Source organism: Gorilla gorilla, chromosome 3 (assembly GCF_029281585.2).
Source record: "Gorilla gorilla gorilla isolate KB3781 chromosome 3, NHGRI_mGorGor1-v2.1_pri, whole genome shotgun sequence".
Taxonomy (NCBI): Eukaryota; Metazoa; Chordata; class Mammalia; order Primates; family Hominidae; genus Gorilla; species Gorilla gorilla.
The window spans coordinates 129,579,568-129,594,335 of NC_073227.2; the positions used below are offsets into that span (position 1 = coordinate 129,579,568).

At 37.2% G+C, this 14,768-nt stretch overlaps 1 protein-coding gene and 1 long non-coding RNA gene across 2 annotated transcripts in view; both read right to left on the reverse strand.

Moving 5' to 3' along the window:
- Window positions 1–14,768, reverse strand: part of COL25A1 (collagen type XXV alpha 1 chain) — a 497,365-nt gene that overhangs the window by 373,868 nt on the left and 108,729 nt on the right. The window lies entirely within an intron of this gene.
- The window catches only part of LOC109026437 (uncharacterized), a 29,043-nt gene continuing 15,778 nt past the window's right edge, over window positions 1,504–14,768 (reverse strand). Inside the window, exon 3 of the long non-coding RNA XR_002005469.4 lies at window positions 1,504–1,559. This is a non-coding gene — a long non-coding RNA (uncharacterized lncRNA). The remainder of the gene's footprint in view (window positions 1,560–14,768) is intronic.

Here is a 14,768-nt window from a genome sequence, read left to right on the forward strand (position 1 = left end):
CACTTAACATAATGTTTTCCAGGTTCATTTATGTTGCCACAAATGCCGAATTTCCCTCTTTTTATAGGCTGAATAGAATCTCATTGTGTATATAGGCCACATTTTCCCTATCTAGTTATCCATTGACAGACACTTAAGTTGATTCCATATTTTGGCTATTGCAAGTAATGCTGAGATGAACATGGAAATGCAGATATCTTTACGAGGTGGTGATTTTCTTTCCTTTGGTGTACACTCAGCAGTGGGATTGCTGAATCATGTGGTAGTTTGACTTAATTTTTTGAGGAACCTCCACACTGTTTTCCACAATGGCTGTTTTCCATAATGCCAAAATTTATATTGCCACCAACGCTGTACCATTTTCATGTCTGTTTGTTATTATTTTCAATTGTGTAAAGAACAGAGCAGGAAGCATGTGCAAGAGAGTCTATTCATCACTAAGGAAGGCAAAGGGTAAACTACAGTATGATTATATTGATCCCATCAGCTACATAATAGTATTTGAATAAGATGTCCTTCATTTAAAAATATGTAAGTGTTTAAAAGTATAACATTTAGTAAACATGGTAAAGGTTTCAGCAATTTTCTGGTGAATAGGTACTCTTGACATCTCACATCTGTTCCAGCAGAGTACTAAAGAGCCAGGAACGCCCAGGTAAGAGCTGAAAACAAAATTCATTCAGATAGCACTACATAAAATTTATATAATCTTCTTATTAAACAAAACTGCGATGACAGACATTTAACATTCCCTCACTTTATGGGTAAGTGACTGAGGTCACATCACAAGACCATTAGAATTAGAGGCAGATATAGAGCCCTGGTGTCTACCCCAGCAGGTGTTAGGATAAATTACACTTGCAGCCTGAGAACTTTTGATGCTACAATATAAGGGGAAAAAAGGTTTCCTATTAACCTTTCAAGCTTCAAGCTGCTTTTCTGAGAACAATAAAGGTCATAGCACACACACACACAAAGAATCAGCTTTGCTTTATCAAAATCCTTTTTGTTCCCACTTCATTGCTCATTATTCTTCCAATCTTTTTACCGAGGCATCAGAAATATTCTAAACTAGGATTAGCCTAGTTACTTTAGTTACATGCAACCCTTAGAACTATAATGTATTAGCCATATATGACATTAACCTCAGTAATATAGTGTCAGAGAGAGAAGCCTCCCACCCCATCCATGTCCACAAACATATTAAAGGAAATTTTAAATTAAATTAACCCAACCAGCATCTCCACCAGCATCCTGATGATATAATATCAAAGACTCTGATGCTTTGCTCCCATACCCACCTGCCAAAAATCTACAAAGGAGAAAAAAGAGAAGACAATGAAAAAAGAGAAAAACTGAAGACAAAAAGTTTGGACCCATACCAAATGATGAACACACAACAATTTAATAGATTATCACACCTCAACCCTCAGGAGCAAACAACAAGCACTTCTGTGATTCATGAGAAAAATGCAAAGACTTTTATTTCATTTTACAAGCTTGCCTGACTTATCTGTGCTTTTCTCTTTCTTCTTCCCATACTCCAAGTGATTTCAAATCTAGGAGGTAATTTTTAAATTGATTTGTAGATGTAGCAAGTGCAGTATTTTATCTTTGTATAGATCAAGAACTATAACGAGGTATTTCAGATTTCTGGGGCATCTTGAAAACATTAGAAATGATTAATGTGAAAAAATGCTACCAACTATAAAGCATTCTTTATCATTAGAAATAAATGATAAACCTAAAGGCAAACTTTATGAGAGAGGCACAATACGTATGCCCATATGTGCATTTCCCTGGCTGGCTTTTAATAATAGCTAAAATATTGATAATAGCATCATGATTTCCAGTGTGCAAGTTGAAAGGTAAAGAATAAACTGATGTTTAACCTTAAAATATTTATGAAGCCCATATTACTTATACCTTTAAAACACACACCAACTTCAAAAAAAAAAAAAAAGATTGGGCTCCAGAAACTCTTTCAAAGGTCCTTTCACAACTCTCTTTGAAGCCCGCTTCATGAAAAAAATGCTGTTGTCCAAAATTTTTCAGCTTGGAGAATACAATGTTGTTATTGTCTTCCATTTCAGAGGTAGGAAAAGCATACATTAGTTTTCTTGGCTCTAGGTTTCCATGACTGAGCAAGGATATGGCTTTGTTCCAGATAGCAGTTTTCAAGGAATTTTGCTTACAAGGAAGTGCTAAACCAGGCACTTTAATTAACATTCATATTTACTTTGTTGCTAAATGAAGGTAAAGATTCTGTTGGCATAGATGAACTCTCACTCCCATAAACCTAAAATCCCTCTAGAGGATTCTGCTCTGGGAAGAGAGTGAGATGCATTAACACTCCATTAATATCTTCCTTGGAAACATTCTTTCTAACATTTATCTCTTCATCATTTCCTGAATCTGTAATGAAATGCTTGTGCTGGCATCTAACAAAAGGATCATGTCCAGGGCCTAACGAAGTGTTAGACACCAAGGTAAGACGCAAGCCGGCTGCACTGGCTCCTAGTGTCGGATACACAATGGTACTTTCTAGACTATATTTAGCTCCAAAGTGATGGTCAGTAGCCCTAGGACTTAAGGCACAGTCTGAAAGAACTTCAAGTCCCAGGGCTGCCAGAACAAGTTAATCAGAGTTCTATTTTCTAGGTCCTAAGCCAGACACTGAGGTAATTTCCATTTGGACATCCTTTTCTAAAGGGAGAGACTTCCTGAAAGTGACATTCTGGAATCACATAATTTCAGGGCAGAAGAGCTCTCCGAGGTCATGTATAGCAGTTTCCTGTCCACTGCTTGAAATGCTACCACAATATTCCTGCCAAGTGGCTCCCATTCAGAGGTGAGGAACTCACCACCTTGTGAGGAAACTCATTCCTTATTCAACAGCTCAAACTATTACAAAGTTCCTGTTTTAGTAGAGATTAAATCTTTCTCCTGGGGAATCCCATCTCTTGATCCTGATTCTGGCCTCCAGGGCCCCCAGAACAAGATGAGTCAGTGGAAAAGTTTCACTAGCATAACTTGGTTTGTTTTTTGAAATTCAAAGATGTGTAGAAAAGAAGAAAGTGTTGTGAGCAGTCAAGAATATTGTTAAGGTTGAAGAAAGGCATTTTTGAAGGCTTAAAAAAAGTATGGCTAGCTTTGCTTTTTCCCTAATTATGTATTTCATAATCATAGCTTTACTTCCCCTAAAATTATTCGTAAGGCAATCAAGGATGAGGAAATACTTGTTTATGATAGTTTTACTTGGATTAGGTAAATTGAGTCCTTGGGATACACCTAATCTCTGGGATAATAATAATCATCATTTTCATACATTGAGCACTTATAAACAACATTGTGTTCAGTGCTCTATGCAATAGCTGAAGCATTACTGTCCTCATGGTACAAAGGAGAAAACTAAGACTCAGGAAGAGTAAATAACTTCTCCATGGATAGTCAGTAGATGAGCCACAGGTTCAAATTCAGATCTGTCTGATTCCTAAGCTAAATTCATTCTGCTATTCAAACCTTCCTGTCTATTTTTTGGAAAGAATTTCTATAGCACTATCAATCCTCTTTAAAATTAGAAGGTACTACAAGTCTGTTAAGGATGGAATATTGGGGCCCTCCCCATTCAAATGCTAAAGCCCTAACCTCCAGTGTGGCTGTATTTGGAGATAGGGCTTCTAAGGCAGTAATTATGGTTAAATGAGGTCATAAGGGTGTGGCCCTGATCTAACAGGATTAGTGTCCTTATAAGAGTGTGCTCTCTCTCCCTCTCCCTTTCCCTGTCCCACTTCCTCCTCCATCTCCCTCTCTGCCTTTCTTCCTCTCTCCCCCTCAGAGCACACAGCAAGAAGCCAGACATCTGTAAGCCAGAAAGACAGGCCTCCTCAGAGACCCCACAGGACCTAGATCTGGATGACTTCCAGCCTCCAGAACTGTGAGAAAATAAATTTCTGTTGTTTAAGCCACCCAGTCATAATACATAAATAAGTATTCCGTTGTGGCAGCCTGGGCAAACTAATTTAAAATCTTTCTATCATTTGCTAAAACCTACCAAATATATGAGAAAAGAATGGCAATGAGGCATCTCTCTTGCCAGGACCTTTCGTCATTCTTCCGACCTTCCAGCTGGGAATGAATGAGATGAAAGAGAAGCACGTGGAAATCTCCTTCCCATGGACCACGTGCTGACTGCTGTGCTTTAGAGAAACAACTCCAATTCTTGGTCGACTCTCTTCTTGGTAAATTGAGAGATCTTGATTCTAACACTCTAATATCCTATCTGCATGAAAACAAATTTTTTTCTAATCTTTCTTTCTCATCTTTTTTTGCATATATTTTTCCATTTTTCTCAGATATTTGTATTCTCTGGATTTTTAATGTAAACAAATTAGAAGAAAAATTATATAAATGATAGTAATTTTTCAGAAAAGAGATCTCTAGCTTTAAAGTTAATTTTGCTTGCGACCTCATCAATTACATTATTGTATGCTTCCTATAAAAGCATCCCAACACAACTTTTTTTTAAAGCATCTCAAGAATCTAAGAATGTTCTAGCAGTTTCAGGAATTCTTGAAAATCCAAAAAGGTCACTGAAGACATTGGAAGCCCTTCTGCGATTGCCTTTCAAGTGGTCCCCTTTCATAGCCTGACAAATGGGACAGGATCACTACAAAAGAGACAATAAAATGTAGATTTCCCCACCTGGGGATAATTCTGTGTCCCTCTAAACAAATGTGAGAAGAATAAACATTTACATAATATTTGCCTTCCAGATGTAAATAATCTGCTCCCAGGAGTTCATTTGATTAGAGAATGTTTCTGAGGAGGTCCAAGGTCATGCATTCAACATCAGCAAATGCTTTGCTCTCTTCTGTGACCGAAAACTGGACTAAAAATTGTTCATCTAACTCACAAATTCAAACTATTGATGGTCTATAGCAAGTGGTATGAGAAAATAAATAATGAGCTAATGTAATTTGATCATTGTTACAGGGAACAACCCTTAGGGGTATGATTTGGGGTGATCATTGTTATTATTTTTCTATAAAAGAAGGCAAATGATTTAAATTATTTTCAAAATATTAATACTTGAAAGAAAGGAGAATCTATAGAAATTATTGTCATGCGATTATACCTTTTTTTAATAGTGACACAGAGTCATGTGTTTTGTGTGTATGTATTCTCTTGCTCTCTACACACACACACACACACACACACACACACACACACACATAATTAACTTTTCCATCTTTTCTTCTTCTCAAAGACTTCTCCAGGTTTCTTTACGTGTATTTAAATTAAGTAGATTCAGAAATAATTCATTAAGCATTTTAAGATGGATGTTCAGTCATTTGGCCTTTGCTAGTCTAACATGATTAAAAACGTAGATAATGGAGCCACACTGCCTGATTGCAAATCCTAGCTGACACTTACCTATAAAACCTATGGCAAGTTATTTGACTGCCCTCTGCTTCAGTTTCCTCATTTGTAAGATTGCCTCGTAGGGTTGGCATGAGAATTAAATTAGTTAATAAATGCAAAATGCTAAAAACAGTAGCTGGCACATTATAAAAGCTACAGAACTTGGTATTATTCATACTTATGTAGCATATTGTAGCTTCAAAATGAAGCTAATACACAGTTTTGAAAAATTATTTTTTTCTCAGTCCTCTGTGATTGGTGGCTTCATTTGATTGTAGTGTTATAATGTGATAATGCAGGCTGCAACGGAGAAATGTGGTAATTTTGCTAAAATCAGCTTTCCCCTTGCCCAAGGTACAAGGATGTGATGTCTTCTCTCATACTATAGCAATGAAAGTACATCAACCTTAGAAAAATGGTTTAAGGGAAAAATAAAATAACATTAAATTAAAATAAAAACCCTTTCCTCATTCTTCCTACTTAAAATTACATATTGTTAAGCAGCCCCTAAAGCAAGCAAGCTTTTCCAACTTCTTGAAAAAACACCTATGAAGGCACCCTCCAAAAGGAGATAAGTCACAATAATGAAAAGTGAGAGTAAGGGAAACCCGTGACATGAACATGGAAGAATTTCCCACTAATTACAAGGCCAATGAAACTAATCGAAAAACACAATAAGAGATCATAATTGCAATGTCAACTCTAAAGTGGGACTATAGAGCCGATGTTCCGATGCTCCTCCCCTACCATCTCTTTTTGATTCATACATACAGGGACTACAACAAATATACAACTGGTCAGCCACCCCTCTCCTGGATGCTCCTCATGCCCTATCCAGTTCTTTCCTCACTAACTCTCCTTCCAAGGAGACTGAGCTAGAAGGAAACAACTGGACAAAAAGTTTGGGAAGAGAAGGCTGGGAACACGTGGTGGTGCTCTGGATCCTGTAACTGAGAGTAGACCCAGGAAGCTTTCAGAAAGCAATGCACTCCACCTTGCACTTTTTCATGATTTCATATGTTCAGAGTATCAGAGAAACGTGGGGTGGGGGAATCAAACACAAGAGAAGACACCATTTCACTCCAGCTAAGCTACACTGGATAAAAGCCTATTAGATGTGAAAAACTGGGCTAAGAGATACATGTGTCAAACTTCCAGGAAACTGTAGCTTTGAGAATGGAATCGTACCAAAGGGGTCCCAAGAATGGGGACAACAGCAAGCCACTGGCAATCATCATCTACAGATCTATCTCTTATCTCAAGATTGAGTAAAGAAAAATCAAATGTGTAAAAGGAAAAGAGTACTACAAACAAAGTAAGGAGACCATCAATCAGAAGAATGAGGAAACATCTAAACATTATCTGCCATGGAAATCCTCCATAGAATGCAAAACAGCAGGCCTTTCATGAAAAGGGAATCCAGAAGAAGAAAACAGAGTATGATTAAAAGACCATGGGATAAAGTAAATAGTAATAATGTTAAATATATGAAGATTCTGTGTGTGTCGGTGGGGGTAGGGGGCAGGGGAGGTAATTTAGTTAATGAACATCATACAGTTTTTTAAATTATTTTTTCAATTAACACTAAAATGAATGTTTTCTTCAAACCATTACATTTTCTTTTAAAACAGGATTTTTAAAAAGATGGATAATATTTCATCATGTGTATTCTATCATGTATAATTCTCTTACTGTTGGGTATTTAGGTTTTTATATTTTCCAATTTTAAATCATACTGGGTACCTTTGTGCTTACAATTTTCATAACATCTTTGATTATTTCTTTAAGATATATTCCCACAAATAAGATTGATGTGTCAATGAATTTTCTCCTATTTAAGATTTTTCTGGCTGGGCATGGTGGCTCTCACCTGTAATTCCAGCACTTTGGGAGCCCAAGACAGGTTGATCACTTGAGGTCAGGAGTTCGAGACCAGCCTGGCCAACATGGTGAAAGCCTGTCTCTACTAAAAACACAAAAATTAGCTCAGCGTGCTGGCATGCACCTGTAATCCCAGCTACTCGGGAGGCTGAGGCAGGAGAATGGCGTGAACCCAGGAGGCAGAGCATGTAGTGAGCCACTGCACTCCAGGCTGGGTGACAGAGAGAGACTCCATCTCAAAAAAAAAAAAAAAAGATTTTTCACTCATATCAACAAGTGGGTTTCAAGAACGTCTGTTGAAGTTTGTGCTCATATCAGCAATATTTGTGATTATCCATTTCACAAAGTCCACCGCAGCACTGTATCTACTTTTTATCTTAATACTCCATATTTCAAAGTATTAATGTTTATTTTAAAATTTTACTAATTAGGTCAAGCACTTTTCCTGTATTTATCTATTTTTTTGTCTTCTCTGAATAACTTGTAATTGTCTCTGCCATTTTTGCCTCTTAAGCCACTGATATTCTTTTTAATTGAAAGAGCTTTTTTACATTAAGTTTAACGACTTTACTATTGGTGGGATTTTTTCCCCAGCAAATATTTGTCCTATGCCTTTCCTTTCATTTGTGGTATGTTTCCAAATATTAATTTACAATTTTATGTTTTAAAAAAACTAACAAAGCCGAGATAGAAATAAATGAGGAGAGGCAATAAAGAGTAAAATATATGTTTAAGAAAATATAATCAGTGATATGAAAGAAAAGTATGATATGTTCTCTAAAAATGCAGAACCAATCAAGCAGATGAAAAATAAATGAGAGAAGATAATATGTTTGTAGACCAAAGAATGCAGAGCCAGCCTATTATTTTGGTATTTATTCCAAAGTAATTGGAAGGAAAACAATAATAGAAGACATAATCAAAGAATAACTTTCCTAGATTGAAAAAAATCATGGATATACAAATGAGATGGGCTCATCACATTTTAAGCAAAATTTAAGAGACCAATGCCCAGAAACATATTGACAAATATTTTAATCACAAGAATAAGGAAAATATTTACAAAACATTCAGATTGAGGAAGGAAGGAGGGAAGAAGGGAGGGAAGGAGAGGGTGAAAGGGAGGAAAGACAAATAGGTGGCAAACATATATCCACACTCCTATGCAATCCTATTGTGGGGATCATTGGACTCTTTCTGGAACGTAAACAATGCAACTTTGGCAGGAGCAGGTGAGAGATTGAGGTTGTAAAATAAGACAGTAGGTTGGTCAGCATCTAAGAGAAAGTATGAATGGATAAAATGGAAACATTTTATGTAACGAAGTTTTTACAGGCCTGAAACTGCCTGATCACTGATGTAATTTCTTCTTGAAGAAAATATGGGGTGGATGGATGCAATAAGAACTGATCAGTTACACAGAAGAGGCTAAATATTCTAAAGCTTGCAATTTCATTATTATATCATAATCCATATCTCCTCTCTATATAAGCCTGTGGATTTTATAGCTAAGTAGCAAACTTGGGGACACTCATCAAAACTGACATTCAGAAGTGCAGAGTGGCATCTTTTCACCTGCTGTTTCACATAAGGAGGGAAAATGATCATCCAAAATAAGACTTTGAGAATGGCTTTAATTTATGAGGTCTGAAATTATTTTAGATCTGTGGCATAAAGCCTATCACCCTTCTGGTCTATAGTCATGTTACTTTTAAGGGAAGATGGCAAATTGCTTCAGCATTTTCCTGCAAGGTTGCTAATACATACCAGATCACTATTCCGAAGCAAACAGCTTCCTAGAATAGTACACAGAAAGCAGGATTTTAAATAAGCCACAAACCATGCTTCTTGGTTTTGTTTACACTGGTTCCACACATTGGGAAAACAATTAGTTTCGCAGTAAGTTCAGTGATGAAATAAATTATGTATTTGCCTGTCAGGTTAGGAAAAATACGTTCTTGTGGGAAATCAAGAAGGACAATGCACAAGAGAGGAGGGAATTTGTGCTATTTGACCAGGGTGACAAATTCAAGCAGCTGAGGCCAGGAACCCCAAACTCATTTTCATTCCCTTGTGTGCCATACAGATTTGGTACTTGTCGCCCACAAGAGAGGGTGAAACACAGGGAGCTTGGCAGCTGCTCAAAAGATTGAGGGCTTAGCAGCCCACTGTTTCCAGCCACGTTCCCTGAAAGCCTTTCACCTCGGCCAACCACCATCAGCTCTGAGGACTCTCCTGTTTTCCATAAGGAGTGCATTCGGCCTTAAGAGGAGCTATACATTTTAGGTTAATAGACCCAATATTTATTGCCCCAAAAATAGTGATTATAGTTGAAATCCTTTATTGAATGCTGAAAGTGATAAGAACAGTGAGAAGCACTTATGTATATAGCAATACTCTGTTTTTTAAAATTTATGTCACAAATTATTGAATCTCTAAGTAAGATAGCACAGAAAAGGCATCTAAGTACCTCATAAATGTGAGTTTCTATTTTACAAAGTGTATGAAAGCACTGTAGAGAAACACAAGATTCAATCTCTATGCTAGAGGAATTTACACACTGATACCAGAGATAAGAGCCATCTAAATTACTGTAATCAAAGTAAAATGTGGCAACTTCTCTAAAAGAAATAAAAGTAAGTGCAACAGGAATAGTGGTCAAAGGGAAATTAATTCCAACAAGAAGTGTCAGAGAGATCTTCCTAGGTTAAATAGCCATCTGAGCTGAGTCTTGAAGGGCAGGTAGCATTAGAAATAGAGAGCAACAGCCAAGAGAAATAAAGAGTCTGCTTGGGACACAGCAGTGATTCCATTTGGCTAGAATACAGGGTATGTGGAGGAGCAGTGGCAGCCAATCCTGGAAAGGCAGAGGCAACCCAGTAATGGATGACCATATATGTTAAGCTAAGAGTGATTAAGGTGTCACTAAGGAAAAAAGATCTCGGCATTAAAAAGATTAATCCAGTAATTGTGTGTAGTAAAGTGGTGAAAGAAAAAAGGCAGAGAATTGGGAGTGGGGGGCTGCAACAGTCTAGATAAAAGTGATGAACTGACTACAGTTATCAGCAGGAACAGGCAGTGTTATAGGCTGAGCTGTGCCCCTCCCCAACTCGTATGTTGAAGTTCTAACCCTCAGTACCTCAAAATGTCACTGCTTTTAAAGATAAGTCCTTTAAAAAGGCAATTAAGTTAAAGTGATGTCATGAGGGTGGGCTTTAATCCAACTGGAGTGGTGTCCTTTTAAGAAAAGGGAAGGTGGGCCTGGCACAGTGGCTCGCGCCTATAATCCCAGCACTTTGGGAGGTCGAGGCGGCAGATCACAAGGTCAGGAGATCGAGACCATCCTGGCTAACATGGTGAAACCCTGTCTCTACTAAAAATACAAAAAAATTAGCCAGGTGTGGTGGCGGGCACCTGTAGTCCCAGCTACTCAGAAGGCTGAGGCAGGAGAATAGCATGAACCCGGGACCCAGAGCTTGCAGGGAGCTGAGATCATGCCACTGCACTCCAGCCTGGGCAACAGAGCAAGACTCTGTCTCAAAATTAAAAAAAAAAAAAAGAAAAGGGAAGGTGGACACAGACACAGAAGGAGGCTCATGTGAAGACACAGAGAGAGCATGGCCATCCACAAGCCAACGAAAAAGATATCAGAAGAAACCAACCCTGCTGACATCCTGATCTTGGACTTCTAGCCTCCAGACTGGTGAGAAAATACATTTCTATATCGTTGTGTAATACTTTGTTATGGCAGCCCTTGCAAACTAGTAAGGGCAGGAATGGAGATTCTGTAATACAGGAATGGACAGATGTAAGCAATTTAGAAAAGGATTAATTCAGAGCAATTGGCTACAACCAAAGAAAGAAAAATTAGAAAGAGTAAAAGTTAACAAGATTTCAATTCAAGCAACCAGGAAATGTCATAAACAGTAGCAATTCAGCCAACTAGAAGAAGCTGGTTTAAGAAAAAAAAAATTCAATTTGAAAAATTTTAAGTTGGAGTTCTGACAAGACATCCAATCCATGTAAAGATGTAAATTAAGTAATTGTTAGTGTGGGAATACTTCAGGAATGAGCTAAATTTTGCGGTCATCTTGATAGAGGTTGAAGATGAAGAATTCCTTGTCTATAGGAATAGGCAAGGTTATTCAGGAAGATAATGAGGAATAAGAATAAAAATGTGAAGACACACTTGGAGGAACACCTAAAGCTTGCGGGCAAAGTGAAGAGACAGAGACTGAGAAAGGAATGGTCAATAACCACAAAAACCATCTGCTTTTATGGCAGCAAAATACAGAGGTGATTTCATCACCACCTCTTCTTTTACTTTGTTCTCCTGCTGCACCAACTTCGGTCAGAGACCCCTAATATTTCATTGCCTTTGTGGTGACAGGATGCTGAGTAGGAGTCCCCTGTTGCTCCTGAGTAACACAGATGAGCTCCAAGAGTCACTAAATACACAACATTGCCAAAAATCAGGAAAAGACGTCTTCTACCAGGTTCTTACTCAGAACTTGTAGAACCAGCCCTGCTATACTCCCAACAGGAAGTCATAGGCCAAAACCTTAGGATACTGCATAATCAACTTGAGCCTTTATGATATCTAGAGGAATAAGCCACTGAAAAGGGAGAGAAGAAAGAGTTAAGGGATAAAGGTATTGATTGATGAGCAAGGTCTTTGACTAATACCATTCTCTTTATTTAAAAATATACCACCAGCATGGCACATGTATACATATGTAACTAACCTGCACAATGTGCACATGTACCCTAAAACTTAAAGTATAATAAAAAATAAATAAAAAAAAAAAATAAAAAATAGACTGTGTGAAACAAGCAATTTGTTTTAAGCACTAACATGAGCAAGCAAACTTGTTAAAGCATTTTTGGGAGGTCTAACTCAGACTCTTTAATGACAAGATCTCAAATATTTGGGCAAGAAGGAATGGATTTGATAACAATAAACCCAGGACTCCTTATCCTACTGGACATTTTCATGAACTGTAAAGAGAGGATTGTAGTGGCAAAGGCTAATGTAAAAAATGAATATTTGCAGGTATATTTTATCTCCTCCTTTTCAGGTCAGAGGTTACTCCTTCTACGATGTCATATTCCACACAGTGTTAATCATAGTGTCATGTATATCATAAGTGCCCAGAAAAACTTTACAAATCTATTAGCCTGTTATCTCAATTGATTTTGGGAGAAGCCTAGTGTTAGATAAAATTCACTAATTCATTGCAAAAATATTTGCTTAGCTTCCATGCCGAGAACTATTCTAGACCTTGGTACACCCTGATGAATAAAGCAGATGTCATCCTTACCCCATGGAGTATATAGAAGGAGTGAGAGGAGGAGAAAGATATATAATTAGGAAATTATATACCAAATCGGGCAATAGGTTAGGATAGGTAACTTTGTAAACTGCTTCTTTGATTCCATCAGTCCATTCTAGATATATACTTTGTTCTCATCAAAAGGAAGAATATGAAAATAACTTATAATCTCGTGGTAGATTGTATTAATGGCCCCCGTTCTTCACCACTACCAGTATCCATGTGCTTTATACCATGTGACTTTGCAATTCCTCCTAGTAAAGAGAAAGAATATTTCTCTGCTCCTTGACTTCAGATTGATCCATGTGACATGCTTTGGCTAACATTTAGGTATAATGTGACACCCTCCCATCAAAACATTGATGTGTTTTGATAGCACAACAGGGTGGCTATAGTCAATAATAACAACTGTACATTTTAAAATAAAGTAATTGGATTATTTGCAACTCAATGGATAAATGCTTGAGGGGATAGATACTCCATTGTTTATGATGTGCTTATTTCAAATTCATGCCTGTATCAAAACATCTCATGTACCCCATAAATATATACACCTCCTAGGTACCCACAAAAATTTTTAAAAATTAATATTAAAATAGACAAAAAAAAATTGATGTGCACATGTGTGACTGTCTTGTCTTCTTACATTTCTACCACAGCCAGGCCTAGCCCACTGGTCCCAGGAGGATGAAGAGAAGCACATTGAGCAGAGTAGCCCCAGCCAGTTGCCGTAGATGAGCCCAATCTAGATCTGCTGACCTCCAGTTGACCCACAGACACATGAGCTTCATAAATGATTTTTATTTCATTGAAATACTGTGGTTGCTTGTTATGTTGCATTATTATAGCAACAATTGACTGGATATAACTTTATATAGACTTATCTTAATAGATCTTAATGTTCTGTTCATTTAATAGACGTGAATAGGCACTTCACATGTTGTAAAACACTGTAGTAGGATGAGCCTGGACATATAATTAGAAGTTCTAATTTCAAAAATGTAAGAAACTATAAAACCCAATAATATGAATTGTACAAATGGGAGAACCAAGTTGAACATGAGTCAACTTCTCATTACTAGACTCACCAAAGTAAAGTCCACAACTCAGCCCTAAGACCTTACTAAAATGTACTCTTTCCCAGACTGTCATATTGAACAGATCATGACATACAGAAGCCAAGGAAAACAAAATTCATGTTTTACTGGGTCCCACATGCTGTGATATTTTCAAACCCACATGCATCCACCAAGAAGCAGTCAAAATGTTTGATTCTGGAAACAAATCCATAACAAGAATAGAGTACAGAACAAAAATCAACTCAACAAGTCAACCCATATGTTTTTCATTTTCCTGTATTCTATGATGGAATTGAATGTGGTAAGTATACTTGGCTCCCAGTATAGGGACTTCCAGCTATTCTTTCTAATTTCATATTTACAGAGCCCTGTGTTACCCTTTGTCCTGCCCCTGAAATAGCAACAGAAGCGAAGAAGGTAATTGACCAAAGAGTAAATGTTGTACTTTGCTAGTGTAGTGGTCTTGGAGTCATGCTCCATGCCTAATGCAAAGATCTCTGTGCACTGTACACAAGTGGCTGGGATGAGCCAAATAAAGATAATGTACATCCATTACGGGGAGACGAGACCTCAGGCAATCACCATTGCAGTGTTGAAAGGAAATGCAATCAGACAGCCTTCCTTTCCTCTTTAAGTCTAAAGTAACATTTACAGATTTGTACACAGTTTGGATGCTTATTTAAAGTTTGGTATCTAAACAAAAAGGAGAAAGTTTCTCACATAGTTTATAGTGTATGAGAGAATAAATATAAAAATATCGTATGCATTATAACACATGCATATGTGAATGTGTGTATATATGTGTATATATGTATATATAAATGTTTGTAAACATATATGTTTACATAGAGAGTATATGTTAGATGCATTTACTCTAATATAGCTGTAAGCACAGATACAAATCATGTATCCTCAACTATATCTCTACCAGAATTCCATACAATGATCTGACAGCATTCTCCACTTCAAATCTTTTCAAAGAAAGGTTTTATTTTTCATTTCTCCAGCTAAAATTTAGTGCAGCTCAGGGTAAAAAGAAGCCATTTCAAAA